The sequence below is a fragment of the Schistosoma haematobium genome, chromosome 7 (assembly GCF_000699445.3).
Source record: "Schistosoma haematobium chromosome 7, whole genome shotgun sequence".
Taxonomy (NCBI): domain Eukaryota; kingdom Metazoa; phylum Platyhelminthes; class Trematoda; order Strigeidida; family Schistosomatidae; genus Schistosoma; species Schistosoma haematobium.
In genome coordinates this window covers 3,513,184-3,530,345 of record NC_067202.1, presented here as the reverse complement: position 1 = coordinate 3,530,345, position 17,162 = coordinate 3,513,184, and positions in this window count along the sequence as shown.

Sequence of the window (17,162 nt, the reverse complement as noted above, 5' to 3'; positions counted from 1 at the left end):
TGTCCATCAGTTGAGAATAAATTCCTATGTAGTAAAAGTATGAACAATTTCGAGTCACCTAGACTATTGGCCACATTGTAACTTGGTCAATAGCATTCGTTCTGCACTAAGAAGGACTTTACACATATGACATTGGTCACCACCCGATGATAAATCAATTGTGAAAAGTATGAGCAGTATTGTTTGACAGTAGAAAGGATACTAACGATAGATAATATGATTCGAGGAGAAAGAATGGAATTGCAGGATATAAAAAAGTATAAATTAAAAACTGAATGTAGGAAAAGAAAAAGAGTGAATGTATTTACTTTAATTATGTTTCCAATGATTTCAACAAATCTTTTCGACTATCATGTACGGTTTGTACTTATATCTATAGGTTTTGGCGATCGTATAATTTATGAATATTTTCTGAGAATAGAATAAATAAGGTTTCAAGTTCTGTACAAATTATCCCGGTGAAAAAGACATCCACATATTTGTTCTGAAGAAGTGGCTCACATTAAATCACGAAACTTCAGAAATATAATTTTTCTACTCATTAGAATATAACGAAAAAACATATTTATTATTATTCACAAAAACTTTAAAGTGAAAACAAGTACTCTACACTCGTTCGTTTTTTATATGTTGACGATTCTTTGGGATTTAGGTCGGGTTGATTACGTCCTCACTCGTTTATAAGCTACTATAAGTATTTATATTCTGTTAGCATATGCGATTGTCTTAAGTAGACACAGTTACCCAGTGAATTCTCAAAACATTTGACTAACCCAAAATAGCTGCTGAATTATCTTGGGAAACAGCTATAGATGTGATGTTTATATACGTGAAATAATAATACTCAATTATGAGTCTTAGGTGACCTAACGTACCGTTCGGAATAAGAAAGTAACTATCTCCGAATTTCCTATAAATATCAAATAATTAGCAGACCGTCAGCATGATTTTAGTTTTCCTTAAGGTATTATCTGATATATCACAGCTTTGGTTTTTACTCCGTTTAGTTAATAGGCACGTGAAGTGTTCATCATTCCTTTGGTGTATTGTGTGATTTCCATTCATATTGCATAAATTAAACTTACCTCCTGTAGTTCATTTCAAAATGTTTACTTCACTACTATCTAACAGTACATGCAGATCTAGCTGTGTATTTTTGTTAAAAAAACAACTTTTATGGAGTTTTTGATACACCAGACAAATCCACTCTTACAGATGACAACAAGTTTGTACCATGGTTTCCTGTTGTAAGTTCTGATCATTTTGTCATCTCATATAGAAGCATTAACTTTACTCATATTGTGGGTGTTGTGGATGCGGAGGAATAGACCAATAATTATCATGTTAAGTCCAATGGTGTCCTTGGACTTTAAATGGACATTTCCTATTGGTCGATATCTGTTCACTTGTTGAATATTTTACAAAATGTTGTTTTCTATTTTATGGTACGATGTGGTATGCTTGATTGGTATATAAACAAAGTATGTTTGAAATATAATGATTCATATCTCAGAGGTTGTGACTTGTGTCCTGGACTCAACTGACTGGGCTAGACAGGGAGGCGAGACCAATCGAGACTCTAGGCCGTCCGTACGTGTTTACGTGTCATTGTAATCGATCGATAAGTACGCTGCTCTAGTTTTTCCAGTCAAGGACACAACAGTTAGCACAGGGTAAAAATCGACCGCAATATAAAGTCATAACAGTGGGTCCATAAAAGAATATCTTTACTGAATTTTGAGAAATGTGGAAGACTGCATACTTATATACTTATATTTTAGTAGTGTAACTGGGCTGTGCAATATGAATTTCTGGCTAACATTGATATATATCTGATAGTCTAGGGTAGACAGAAAGTTCATGTTTCACATTATTAATTTATAATCTGTAAGCATTATACACTACTAATAATTTCTTGTATGACTATTAACATCTAAATGATACACTGATATGTTCTGAATCCAGAAATGTACACTGATTTCTAGTATGTAATATTTAACATATCTAGACAAATGTACCGCCGATAACAATTATCTATGTCATAGTTCTTGATAGAAGGTCAAAATCAGTTGACGAAGTGTTTTTTTCGGCATACTATCTTGTTATTTTAAGAGCTTTACTAGCTAGCGACGGAAATTTATGCGATAAACAGAGGTACGCTAACTTTAGTTTCAACATCTAAACGTCCCTCCTTTGTTGAATATATAGCGTCACTGCAGATGCTGACTATTTATAAAAAACACTTATGTCTTCTGATTTAATCATCCTCCAACCTACCTATCTGACATTGTTATGACCTTGGATCGCTTTTACCCCGTGATACTTGTTATGACTTGACCTTGGTCTGTGTAGTCTAAATTATGACCTTGACGCGTTAGGCTGAGTGGCTTAACCTTGAGTCTAATACGCGTGAGTTCGATTGGGGTAGAGAGAACTATTCTAAATCCTGATTGGTTGGCAAGCACGCGAGTGAAAGAAGACAAGACAGTTGGAACACTAAACTCTGGATTCTCTGAATTCGGATTACTACAAAAATGTACATGAATAAATAAGTGCATATCTTGACCACGACGTAGGATAATTTGGAAAAATACAGTTATGCCCGAACAGGGAATTAGGGTAGAAATTATAGTGCAAAATATAATGTTTAAATTACAATATTTTTGGAACAAAAAAGGGTATGCTAGTGAATGATACATAGAACGAAAGCTCGTGTTATGTAGAATAAGATAGGGACAAAAATAAATATAAGTGTTTTACAGGTTTTGAATGAAATGCAATAATGTCCCAAGAAAATAGCTTTCGTAATTGTCTGGGCTTCTTAATTCCCCGTTCATAACACCTTCCCCCTTTAAAAAAAAAAGAAAAAAAAATGGTTAGTTACTATATACAGGTAAGTGCTGAGATATCATCATTGATATCTTCCTTCGGAAACGTATGTTCTCCTCTTTGGGTCTACCTGTAGAATATCTGGTCTTCTGCGTTTCCGTGATGCTTTCCTAATAGGACTTTGTTCAGGTTGCGTGGTCTTCTGAGTCGCTGAGCATTTTATGTCAAAACTGTCCAGAATGATTCTCCACATTGAGTCTAATTTCTCGGTTTTCTGTGAAGTGCCAGCATTTTCCAGTATGTGGTTGACATGGCGTGTCCACTTCTGTCCTTCAACTTCCACCACATACATTACGTTCCCTTGTCTCTTAAGTATGCGTCCACTGGTCCATTGTGGAGGTGAATATCGGAAATCGCGGACGTATACTTTTTGATTTTTCTGGAAAATTCTGCGTTTCGCCCCATGATGGCGATCAAATTGGTTTTCCATCTTTCTGTTTCTTTTTCCGATGTCTATTTGCTGTGGTTTCATGGCATCGAGGGCAGTTCTTACTTTTCTACCAAACATAATTTCTGCTGGGGACATTTGATTTGGTGTTGATGGGTTTGGAGTTGTTCTACAGACCAAGAGAAAGTCATCAAGAATCTCCTCTATCTTTCCCTCCCCTTTTGCCTTCAGTAGCGCTCTTTTGAAGGTATCTACAAACCTTTCGGCCTGACCATTCGATTGTGGATGGTACGGAGGTGAACGGACATGTTTGACTCCAAACCTCTTGCAGAAATCTGAGAAGATGGAAGAAATAAACTGAGTGCCGTTATCTGTCACGAGAACATCTGGAACTCCAAAACGGGAGAATAACTGCCGTAGCTTCATGATAGTCTGTTGCGAAGTGATTTGATTTATAGGAAAAATCTCCGGCCATTTTGAATAAGCATCAACACAAACGAGGAAGTACGTACCCTGGAATGGGCCAGCAAAATCAACATGTATACGCGACCAAGGTTCTTCTGGAGATGGCCAGGAATGTAGTTCAGCTTTTCGTGGACACTTAGAAACCTCAGCACATTTTCTGCACGCACGCACGAAATCTTCGATGTGTTCATCGATATTAGGCCAATATACATAACTTCGAGCAATAGCTTTCATTCTTCCAGTACCTGGATGGGCTGTATGCAGTTGTTTCAGGACGAGTGAGCGTAAGTTATACGGAACCACTACGCGATCAGCAACCATTATACAGTCATTGACGATGGATAAAGATTGGCGTCGTTGATAATACTGTTTCAGTTCATGAGATGTTATACGTGGGGGCCAACCACGCTGGATAAATGTAGATAATCGTCTTAAGATAGGATCGCGGCGAGTGTGTTCAGCGATTCGAGCAGCTGTCACTGGAAGAATTTGTCGAAGATGGTTTATGTAAGATACGGACGACAATTGAGAGGAAGCAGAAGACTTTGATGTAGACATAACATTAGAAAGAAGTACATGAGATTCCGAAGTTTCACCAGCGCATACTTTGTCTGAAGTATTCGATTTGGAAATTTTATGAGAAGGCAATGAATCGGCGGTATTTGATTTGACATGGTGAGAACACATAACATTTGAATTGTTTGATTCAGAAAGATCATAAGAACATGTTTCATCAGAAGCATTTAATTCGTTAATATCCAGAGAGGATGATTCGTCGGAGGCATTTGATTTAGAAATATCATTAGGGATTTGGATAGAATCATAGGAAACATTTTGAGAACATACCTCATCTAATAATTTGTTCAAAGTATCAACATGTGCAATCCAATCTAATCCCAATAGATCTAAATCGTGTCGATTTGTTAGATAACAAACATCTGTAAATTTACTTCCCATAAGTTGAACATTGCATAGGACCTCTCCTGTCAACTTTACTATGTCTCCTGACGCATTTCGGGCGACATGTTCTGTCGGTCGGATGGATGGGCATCCTAACTTGTGCCATGTGTTCTTTGAAATCAACGTGACATCAGAAGCAGTGTCCAACTGAAGTCGTATAAGTTTTTCATTTACTAATAAATTTACAAATTTCCGCCTATTTTTAAATCCAACTTTAAAGGTTGCAAACGTGGTTTTAATCTGACTATTTGATTGTTGCTTTGAATTTTCACTACGATGTTTAGTCTTGCGTTTATTTAACGAACAATGACCTTCTTTGTGGCCAATGCGATGACATTTGCGGCATTTTATGATTCTTAAACGGACAGAATTTTGCAAAATGCCATGCTCCGCAGAACCAGCATGGTGATGGGGGGTTGGCAGGTTTTTTCATGCTTGTACAGTTTTGTTTCGATGATTTTATGGATCGGAGCGCATTAATTGAATCAGAACCGGAAGGTTTACCCTTCTGTTGCACCATCGCAGTGTCATGCTTGAGATTAAGTAACCGCTGACATTCGGTTGTGACCATTTGTAATGTCATATTTGGTTCTTGTTCAATGCGTACCAACATTCTGGTACGGACATCTGCATCTTCTTCATTCTTTAGACCACATATGAAAATCAAGCATTTAAATTGGTCCGCTGTGATTTCGTTTATTTTGAAGCGTTCGCACTGTCGATTTACCTTCCCGGCATACGTGAGATAATCGTCCTCTGGAGATTTCGTTATTTGGAAGCATTTATAGCGAGTATTAAATAATGAGGACTGTTCATCGAAAATATCAGATAAAATCTGGACTGTATCTTTGAATGATACATCTCGTGGATTTTGCGGCAAGATAAAATTCACATATTTATTATATTCCTGTGTTCCCAGTCTTCTTAAGAGTAAGCGGACTTTTGCTGCGTCATCAAGATGCGAGCATTCAACGCGGAAAATATCTTCACAGCGGTGAAACCACGAACTGAAAATGACATTAGCTTCAGGATCATACTGGAATTCAGAAATAGAATTTATGATGCTTTCATGCTTATCTGATTGACAAGCTGAGGACGACTGTAATGAGAACATTCGTGCGAATGCATCCAAAAGCTTCGTCTGATTTGCCTCATTTTGTGCTTGCTGCATTTGAAGAATAGTTTTAAGGTCATCCAATGAAACAGGCATTTTGTACTGGATCAATCAATATAGGAAAGAAAAAAAATTCTCCGTCGCCAGTTGTTATGACCTTGGATCGCTTTTACCCCGTGATACTTGTTATGACTTGACCTTGGTCTGTGTAGTCTAAATTATGACCTTGACGCGTTAGGCTGAGTGGCTTAACCTTGAGTCTAATACGCGTGAGTTCGATTGGGGTAGAGAGAACTATTCTAAATCCTGATTGGTTGGCAAGCACGCGAGTGAAAGAAGACAAGACAGTTGGAACACTAAACTCTGGATTCTCTGAATTCGGATTACTACAAAAATGTACATGAATAAATAAGTGCATATCTTGACCACGACGTAGGATAATTTGGAAAAATACAGTTATGCCCGAACAGGGAATTAGGGTAGAAATTATAGTGCAAAATATAATGTTTAAATTACAATATTTTTGGAACAAAAAAGGGTATGCTAGTGAATGATACATAGAACGAAAGCTCGTGTTATGTAGAATAAGATAGGGACAAAAATAAATATAAGTGTTTTACAGGTTTTGAATGAAATGCAATAACGTCCCAAGAAAATAGCTTTCGTAATTGTCTGGGCTTCTTAATTCCCCGTTCATAACAGACATAGTAAAACTTTAAAGATACAAATGCTTCAGCCAATATAGTTCGATTAAGTTTCCAAAACTATAAGTGCTCAAGCCAATCAATTAAACTAAAGTAGAGTGTGGTACTTTTATCTTTTTTTTATAGAAAGACTTAGTATCCAACGCTCTAATCATTCAATTATTGATTATGACTACAATGTATAATCAAAATAATGGTATGATAAATATTCTTGTGAAAAAATCATTTTCATAAGTGTAAAGTCTATTCATATCAAATTATTAACCTCCACTTGCTCATATACATATGCATAGATAATCAATAATTTGAATATTGATTAGGTTCTTAAAAGGTAAACATTGTCTTTGTTTTTTACATATTTTTATGTATCCGTATTAAATGTCAACAAATTGGGTCATGTATCCAATAATAATATCAGAAGGGGTTTTGTCGAGATTTTAGTAATTTTAATAGTTGATTGAAATCATGAGTCAATTGAAACTAGACCACTATGGAAAACTTGGAAGCACTGGATGGTCGTTTCGTCACAGTATGGGACACCTCAATGGCAGTGAGCATCCACGATCCCGCCCCGGAGAGACTCGAACCAAGGATCTATCAGTTTCGCGTGCGAACGCTTAACCAATAGACCATTGGGCCGGCGGAATCCAACGGTGTTAATGTCTAACTTCAACCAATCCATGAAATTGCACCACTGTCCACCATAATAATTATAAGTAAAGTCGATTTTTGTGCTTTCTTTGGTTTTTATAAAATCTAAAGATTTCTTTAATTCATTCCAAGTCGAAAAGAAAGGAATTTTACACTTGGATAATTTCTTGAGAAATGTGATATAATCGTAAGATCATAATGACTAGACTACAGTTGTGAGATAGTAACTCACTAATGATAATGGTGGACGATGGTGTATCTCCATGAATTGGTTGAAGTTAGACATTAACACTGTTGGATACCGGCCGGTTCGGTGGTCTTGTGGTTAAGTATTCGCGCACGAGATCGATAGGTCCTGGGTTCGACTCCAGCGGGGGGCGAGATCGTGGATACGCACTGTCACTGAGGAGTCCCATAATAGGACGACACGGTCATCCAGTGCTTTCAGATCTTTTATGGTGGTCTAGCTTCAATTGACTCATGAATTCAACTATTAAATTACTATACCATCCAAAAAGCCCTATCTGATTACAGTAAAATTGTTAACTAGAATTGTTATCATTTTAATATTCACGTACTTGGCATAAATAACTGAGTCAATAAGCTGAGTAATAAATGAGACTATAATTGATGAATGAACCAATCAGATTTAAGATAGTAGATTTTGAGTTTTGGCGCGAAATCCATTCATCTATATGGTCAAGTAGCATTTTACCATTGTAACTGATGCCAGTTCATGATGTAAACCATAATCATAATAATCAAATTATTAATCATAATCCAAGTTCATTACACTAATTTATAACCATCCTTTTCTCCGATGTATGTAGATGGATATACTCCAAGTTACTTAAGTAAATCATCCATAAATTATCTTCTCATCCAGTCAAATGTTACTTGCGCTTTGCTGTGTACAGGTATAAGTTTTTTAGTATTAATTTTAAGACTATTACTTACTGATGATGAATAAGTAAGATATTCTAAGTAACTTTTTCCCCCGTGTTTTAAGAATTTTAAAGAGAAAAATAACATATATCAATTCATGTATTTTCGTATTAAGGAATTTAAGATTTTCAGCTTGTAGAATAAATGCTAGAATAGAATGATAGAACGGAGTTATTCAGTCAGTAAGTAACAACATAGAACTTTGTACGTACGTACGTACATATATCAGTTCAAGTTGTCATATCACATTAGCACAGAGATACAGTTATCGATTCAAATCCCATAGTGGTAGAGGTAGTAAAAGTATAAGCAATAATCGCAAAGATTCAGGCTTAAAGAATGTTATTCAAGGAGTATAATCCAGTGAAATAAATTTGGAAAGAGAAAAAAGAAAGGAACATAAAGAATTCAGAAGATTAGAATTTGAGAGATCACGAAGAGTGGATGCACCTATGCCATTTTGAGCCATGTCATTTAAGGTTTCTAATCATCGGTTGCTATCGTCTCGCGGATTCCAAACAGGTAGTCTACATCTACCAACATGGCTCAGTTCATGTTTCACTACCATTAATTAGGACGGAACAAATTATTGCGCAGTAAACCCGTCCTTAGTTTGGTAGACGGATATCTCGCCTACGCCATAAATGACGCAAGTTGGCAAAAGCTAGTCGAGCCTTTTGTATCCGTGCTGAGATTTCGTCACACACCAGACCACAAGGGCTGATGAGACTTCCAAGATTAGTGAAGCGGTCGACACGCTCAACTACTTCACTGCCTATCATTAGTTCAAATGTCGATGTAACCCAGTCCTGAAGCAACATTTTGCATTTCGAGGGGGAGAATCGCATCCCGAACATGGCTGCATAGTTGCTTAGAGTGGTCATAAGACTCTGCATTTTGTCAGTGTCTTCACCAAAAAAGTGGAACGGAGTAGATTTTTCGGGAGGTAGAACTTTTATAACTATTACATGTTGAATGATCTTCTTTGTTATTGTTTTCAAATGCAACTGTTAAATAGTTGGTTTATAATTTTGTGGCCCTAGATCTGACTCCAAGTAAATAGTTTGCTGCTTGTTATCGCAATATACATGTTGCCAATCCTCGTATAAAATTGTTGACTTAACTCGTATTAGTGAATAACGGAATCAAATAAATCAAATAAGAGAATGAATTTTTGAATACTTATATTTCGTACAATCGTTGATCGGAAAGTGAAGCAATACAAAATGACGCGCAATGGAGAAGGCGATTGAGCCAACTCCGCCTCGCGTCATTTCACCTCGCTCCGTCTCTTTGATTGTTTGTTTTGATCAACGTTGTACAAAATATACGTATTCAAAACTTCATTCTCGTATTTAACTTATTTTCATTTCGTTATTCACTAACAACATTTAAGTCGATGATCTTTACGAGGATTGACGAAATGTATATTTGGATAGCAATCAGAAACGATCCAAATTGAGTCAGATATTCCAGAGCCACTAAAGTAGTATTTACAGATAATTCAGTTTATAAGCTTTCATTTGATGCATCACCTATCAAAATAAGTTTTACTGTTCCTAAATTATCGTCAGCTAATTACTCGCCTATTGTTCTGTTCTCTATCAATTATGGCTTGGTTAAGTAAAAACTATGATCCCTTATCTCTAATGTACTACAATCTGGTAATTAATGTCTATAAGCTTATAAGGGTTCAAGCTATGTTGATAGAAATTTGACATGGTTACCGAGTTCTTATCCTAACTGACTACCGGGGTAGTGAGAAGCTGAGTCCTAGATCAATAAGCGTTATGATATTCACGATTTTTGGTTATATGATCTAGATTAAAATGACGGTCAGTGATGTAATATGTATGAAGCGTACTTATGTTAGTGGAATGTATCTAGCAATTCGATCAATGAACACAAGTAAACTGAAGGTTATAAAGATACACTGATTAGGGAATTGTTGAATATAAATTAGTGTTTTCAAGTACAACCAGTGAATAGTTGTAATATTGTACTACGTAATTCTTATTGTCATGTGTATGTTCGAGCACCCCTAGAATACTGAACGTTTATTCTTAGTAATGTGAGTATAAAGAATAAATTAAAGTTGGAATCAGTACAGAGACAGTTTACACTTCGGATTCCTAGAACTAATAATACCTTGACTTATAATTCCAGATGTAATAAACTTGTGCTTGACCCTTTATAGAAGAGGAGACTCAAAGTAAATCCTAAAATTTCTCTTCAAAATACTTAATAAACTGTCCTGTACATCCAATCAAGTTATTCAATATATAGAAACTTCTAATTACGACATCCGTAATTCCTTATCATTAGTGAAACAAATCCATTCTAAATGATCTCTCTATATGAATTACTTTACCATGTAACTTTGCCAGGTTCTGGAATAAACTACCACGATCTATCCTTAAGATAAAACCACTCCTATCCTTTGTTCGCTGCATTGATGCATACTGCTCCTTTGAAAATGCATTCAATGTGTTCTAGCACCTGTAAGTGTATCTTATTCCATAAGTGAGATTATACGAACTTTAAATATTTAGTCATTATTATTAGTGAATTCCCTAAGTAAAAGCACATACCTCCTGTCACTTTACATTAACACTGACCCTAGCAACCTTAACTAATTGGAATAATATTTAACATGGACAGTATATTACTGAGTCACATGATACATGCATTATGGCAGAGCTGATTGACATATTTTAATAATTATAGCTTTGTTGGTTCGTGCTCTCTATTTCCATGATAATTAGTTCGTTTACGGCAGAGTAAATGATCTAAAATGCATTGTCCATAAATCAACAGGATCTTCACTTAAGAAGAATTAAAAGTTCTCGGACAATGCAATACATTTATCTATATATTTAAATACATAAACATTAGTAGAAAGAAGGCACCAAATAGATATGCGACACACAAGTCACTTGGTTTGTGTATAGGCTGTGATAATACCTGGGTGCCCAAACCAAAACAGGTGATTTTCTTAGGGGAACACAACCAGAGCCTTCAACTTAAAAGACTGATCCGCAAGGCAGTGGTGCAACGTCAGGAGATGCAGTCCCATGTTAGCTGGTCACAACTAATTGCTTCAGACGCCATTTGTTCCTTTAGAATAATACTGGAACCCATGTGCACCATTGGTTTGGAGTAAGGGTTTTCCAACTTCCCTAGGTTGAATATTTGTTGCCACCAGCCCGGGTAAAGCACCGTACATTGGCTTTTCGTCCTCTCAATTTCATGAACAACACCCGTGGTGCGAGAAGGTAGTGAGTAGGACTTCCCTGTTAGTGGTTGTATGCACGTGGCTATGTGAGAGCATTTGGAGACGGAGAGTTGACTCTCCCCACTCTCGGCCGTACCGCAGTATTTGGGTTCTAATACATTGTTGTAATATATATCATAAATGTACTACTTCAACAACTAGTAAACTTAAAACAATCTTATATCATATGTTTGTTCTCTACATTTGGTCTTACTATTTATATCAAGCTAATCATGCCTGTAAACTAGTGTGAATTCTGTAATCATTATTTTCCGAATATATATTTATTCAGTACATGAACAACAATGAATATTGAACATTTATGTGACATCTATTCAGTATAACATTGGATTACATAATTCCCGTATAAAATCCATTTTTGTATTTCCACAATTTCACAATTATGTATCATATTAGTTAACTAATCATGAACTATCAGTAAAATCTGTTTTGTTACAAGTCAACGACTCACAGGTTGAATATCTTACAAGAGACGGAAATTTCTTGATTCACATTTCGCGTGCGAGATCGTGAATGCTCACTGTTGAGGGGTCTCATACTAGGACGAAACAGCCGTCCAGTACTTCCAGGTTTTCAATACCGATCTCACATCAATCGGTTCCAGATCCCAATAACTTAATAAACTTCACAATTCTATGCTGATTATTACCATGTGCTCACTAGTGGCTACCTTTGTGAGGGAATTCTCGGAGTTCTAGTGAGAAGCCGTGATCTGTGAAGCTAATCCGTGTCGAGTAGAGACAGGTATCTACCTCAGTACAATGGAAAATGGTCGCACAATTTCGTAGATTCGCTGAAGTTAGATAGGGGCACGGTTGAATGCCGGCAGGCTCAATTGTCTAGAGGTTAGGCGTTAGCGCGCGAGGCCTAAGGCCTTGGGTCCGAATCCTGCGAGCGGGATCGTGGATGCGCACTGCCACTGAGGAGTCCCAAAATAGGACGAAACAATCGTTCAGTTCTTCCACGTTTTATATGCTGATCTAACATCAATTGATTCATGGTCTCAAACAATAATTTAACAATCGACACAACCTCATACCGATGATGAATTCCATTGGCAATAACCAGTTGATTTTATTAATTAAATATATATAAATTCTCTTATTAATTATGACTTATTCGAAATCAAACTATGAATCATTGAAGTAATCGATCGATATAAGATACTAAGATACACGGAGTTCTATTTATTCTTGATGTTGAGTAGTAGGTCAGCACATGTACATATTATCTTCATCTTGGTTACATTGCATTTTATTAGTTATTGTGTGTGTGTGTGTATGTAGTTTCTGAATCAAAAGTAAAAATTATGTTACAATTAATTAGGAGAGGCCCAACTATTTATTGTATATTCCGTAATGAAGTAACAGCCATCATTCTTTAGAAGAAAAAAATTTTTTGAATGTTAACGTGGTTAAGTTAGGTATTTTAAAAAGTTCAACGAAGAGATCTCTTTTCAACGAATTTGTTATCAACTTCATTGGCTATGAGAAGGTGTTTAACAGTGTAGATAGGAAAACATTATGGAAACATCTTCGACGCTATGGAGTTCCTGAGAAGATTGTCAGCATTATCCGGAACTCATACGACTGACTACGGTGCATTGTTGTACATAGAGGACAGCTGACAGATGCATTCCAAGTAAAGACCGGAGTCAGACAAGGCTGTCTACTCTCCCCCTTCCTTTTTCTCCTTATGGTTGACTAGATTTATGAATACCTCGGCATCTGAGGCAAAACGCGCGATACAATGGATAGCTCAGAACCAATTAGACGATTTAGACTTTGCAGACGACCTAGCCCTCCTATCGCATACACACGAACAAATTCAGATGAAGACAACTAGTGTAGCAGCAGCCTCTTCTTCAGTAGGTCTCAACATACAAAAATGGAAAACCAAGGTCCTCAAATTCAAAACGAAGAACAGCAATCCAATCACTCTTGCTGGCGAAACTCTGGAAGATGAGGAATCCTTCACATACCTGGAAGGCATCATCGATGAACAAGGAGGATCGGATGCAGACGTGAAGGAGAGGATTGGCAAAGCAAGGGCCGCACTCCTACTGCTGAAGAGCAAACGGAACAAAAAACAACTGTCGACCAATACCAAACTCACGATCTTCAATATGAACACCAAGACAGTTCTACTGTACGGAGCCGAAACTTGGAGAACTACTACAACCATCATCAAGAGGGTACAAGTATTTATAAATAGTTGTCTACGCAAGGTACTCATCATCCTTTGGCCGGATGCCATTAGCAACAGCCTTCTTTGAGAGAGAACAAACCAGCTTCTATCTGAAGAGGAAATTATGGAAAGATGCTGGAAGTCGATAGGACATAGATTGCGGAGATCATCTAAATGTATCACGAGGCAAGCGGTAACTTGAAAAAAATATTTCTTGTTAAAGTACTAGTTCCATGAGGAAATGTGAACAAGAAATAACCAAGATAATCTCATAGAAAGGTTATAACACTAGATTACGTAATACAAATAATAACACTATACCTAGCTTCACAAGAGCAGGTGAATTGGTAGATACACATCGAGGCGACTAAACGGGGAAGCTGATCTTTTCTGGATACAGAAAACAAGTTCCTACTAGTGAACAATATTCGCACTTTTGCAGCATAGAATGTTCTTTTTATCACTATTGTTAAACAATTTTTGATTACATCAGATGTTTCATCACCTTTACATTCCAAACTTATTTTAAAAATAATCCTTTGGAACGGAACAACCGGATCCCTTGTCACAACTACTTCTTTTCATATTCTTATCTATGAAGCAGTTTGGATATTATATATATTATATTACTATTACTAATTCATTTATAGTTGCTCATGATATGATTTTATTTATTTCACACCTCTACTCCCTCGTATTCGCGCGCGAGACCGAAGGTCTTGAATCCAAATCCTACGAGTGAGATCATGGATGCGCACTGCTGAGGAGTTCCATAATAGGACGAGATGGCCGTCCATCACTTTCAGGTTTTCAATGGTGGTCTAACATCAACCGATTCATGATCTCAATAAAAAACGTTAACAAAATCTCCATATATATATGTATACGATTGTACAGCTTGATAATAAATCCATTGAAAAGAGATCCCTTTGCTGAGCTTTGTGTTTTTAATGTTTAAATGGGAATTATCTGTCACTTGAAAAAGTACTGATTTCAGGTTACTTTACTTATCGTGAGACTTGAAGGTTTTGAGTTCATTCTAGTTTAGGGTTCGGTTAGTTTCATTACGTTAAGGGATGTAAGAAAGAAATCCATGCATTAATAAATAATGACTAACTGGAGACAGTGGTGGACGGAGGTTGAAGTTAGACATTAACACCGTTGGATGCTGGATCAGTGGTCTAGAGGTTAAGCGTTTGCGCGCGAAACTGATGGGTCCTGGGTTGAATCTCGAGAGGAGGGATCGTAGATGCCCAACACTGAGGAGTCCCACATTAAAACGAAACGTCCGTTCAGTGCTTCCAGGCTTTCCATGGTGGCCTAGCTTCAATTAACTCATGAAATTAACCATTAAATTACCATAATATCCACGAAAAATCCCTTCTGATAATCCTTTAATTAACAATCATTGTTCTGTACATAATTATCAGTTACCAATCTGTTTATCAAATGAGTAAACGTATCAAGTAACCGTTTTCTATACTATAATTAGCCTACCAAAAGCCAACTCAAAATCGAGTACATAAACATTTACTCAGACAAAATTCATAATAGTTTTATCATTTGTTAGGACTGAGATATTTACAAGTGACTGATTATTAGGTACTAACCGATACAATGTCATCACTTTACAAACTCTACGGTTGAGTGGAACGGGTTTGAATGTAACAAGGTGTATCAGTTTCTTAACTATTGTAGGTATGTCTTGCTGATGAGCGCTATCACGATACCTAAGTGAAACAAGGTTTCCAGGAGGACTGCCTCTAACCACATACCGTCAAAACACAGTGCACATAATGTCCAGTTAGTCAGACCAATGGGCATTTTTCAACCTGTTCGGTAGAATTCGACCAGTTATACAAGCATAACATTCGTCAATAGTAGTTCACTGACAATTTATTGGTATTGATCTAACAAACATTAAGTATCAAACAGTTAACTTAAGAAAATCTGAACCTAGTTACTAGTGTAACTTTCATGTGAAAAGTAGCATTTTTAATCCATTCTCATTTAATGTGTATTAGTTTGTGTTTCTAGAAGTGAACAAGGGTAACTTCAGAACATATTTTTCAACACTATAACATAGTTATCAGGTTATTTCTACCTTAAGTAAATAGTTATAATCACTACTTGTACAAATTAATCTGACATGAAGTGTTTACTAACAATACAAAAGCATTTCTCTGAGTTCTAGCTATTGTCGTTCTTACTAGCCTATTTTCAGGTAGTTCTATTGAGACCAGAGTAATTGTAGTCTATGTATAGTTGGATGGTATGATTGCAGTAGATATTCTATCCAACATAAGTTTGAAGAGATTCATTCTAGTTAGTAAAGGAAGAAAACTAGTAGAGATACGCATATTTCAAACGACTTTTATAACATAGATCAAATCATATCATAGAATTGTTTTAGAGCCAGTGGAATAAAACTGAGCCTTGGCCGAATAAGTCTATTTTTGCTAAACGTATTCTAACCTCAAAAAATTGATCGTTGAATTTCAAACTGTTTATCACCATCAGTCAAGGTCATTGATGGTGAACATTAACTAAACGATCAGTAATGTAAAGCCAGGACAAGTATTAGCTTTGTACCCTCTTATCCATGTTACCCTTTTAAACTCTCTAGAATCAAATATAAGTTGCCCGATAATATTCTATCAGTGTTAGACCACCATTGAAAACTTGGAAGCATAGGATGGACGTTCCATCCTAGTATGGGACTCCTCAGCAATACGCATCCCTGATCCCACATGCGGGGTCCGTACCCAGGACCTTCGTTCTCGCGTGCAAACACTGCTGAGGAGTTTCATGCTAAGATGAGACGACCATTTAGTGCTTTCAGTTTTTCAATGGTTGTCTAACAATGATCGATTCATGACCTCAATCAAAAGTCAACAGTCTCTACAATCCTATACTGATAATATTTTATCATGTCACTAAACGTACTATAAAAGCAGGATAGCCTTCCCATCATGTTAGAATCGCCCAGTTTATTCAAACACTAGATAGTGTAGCTTCAATGTAAGACTACATAAGTCAAACAACTGTATCATTCCAAGTAACCATGGTAGATTCATGCTATCAGTAAGACAGTATAATTAAACACTCATTATATCGAATATAGTCTAGAATCAAAAACAAATTTTTTTTAATGAATACCTATAATAGACGTTAATATTGACTGGATTCTATCGACCATTCAAAAAAAACAAAAGGTTATCACCAAACTAACCATAAACCAAATATCACAATGACTTAAAAATAACAAAAACTAAACTAAATTACATTGGCAACTAGTAATTCATTATACTATTGAACTTTTCTAATTACACAATATGAAAAAATATTTACTTTATTTTTTCTGTACTACTGATTATAATGCGGTCTATACTCCATCGGCAGTAACAGACGTAAGTAAGTAGGTAGGCAGGTAAGTAAGCAAGTAAGTAAGTAAGTAGGTAGGTAGGTCAGTAAGTAAGTAAGTGATTATATTGATGAAATACAATTCAAAAAGTGCGTTTTAAAGGGTTGTAAAACGTTTGAAAAAAAGATTCTGTTTTATAT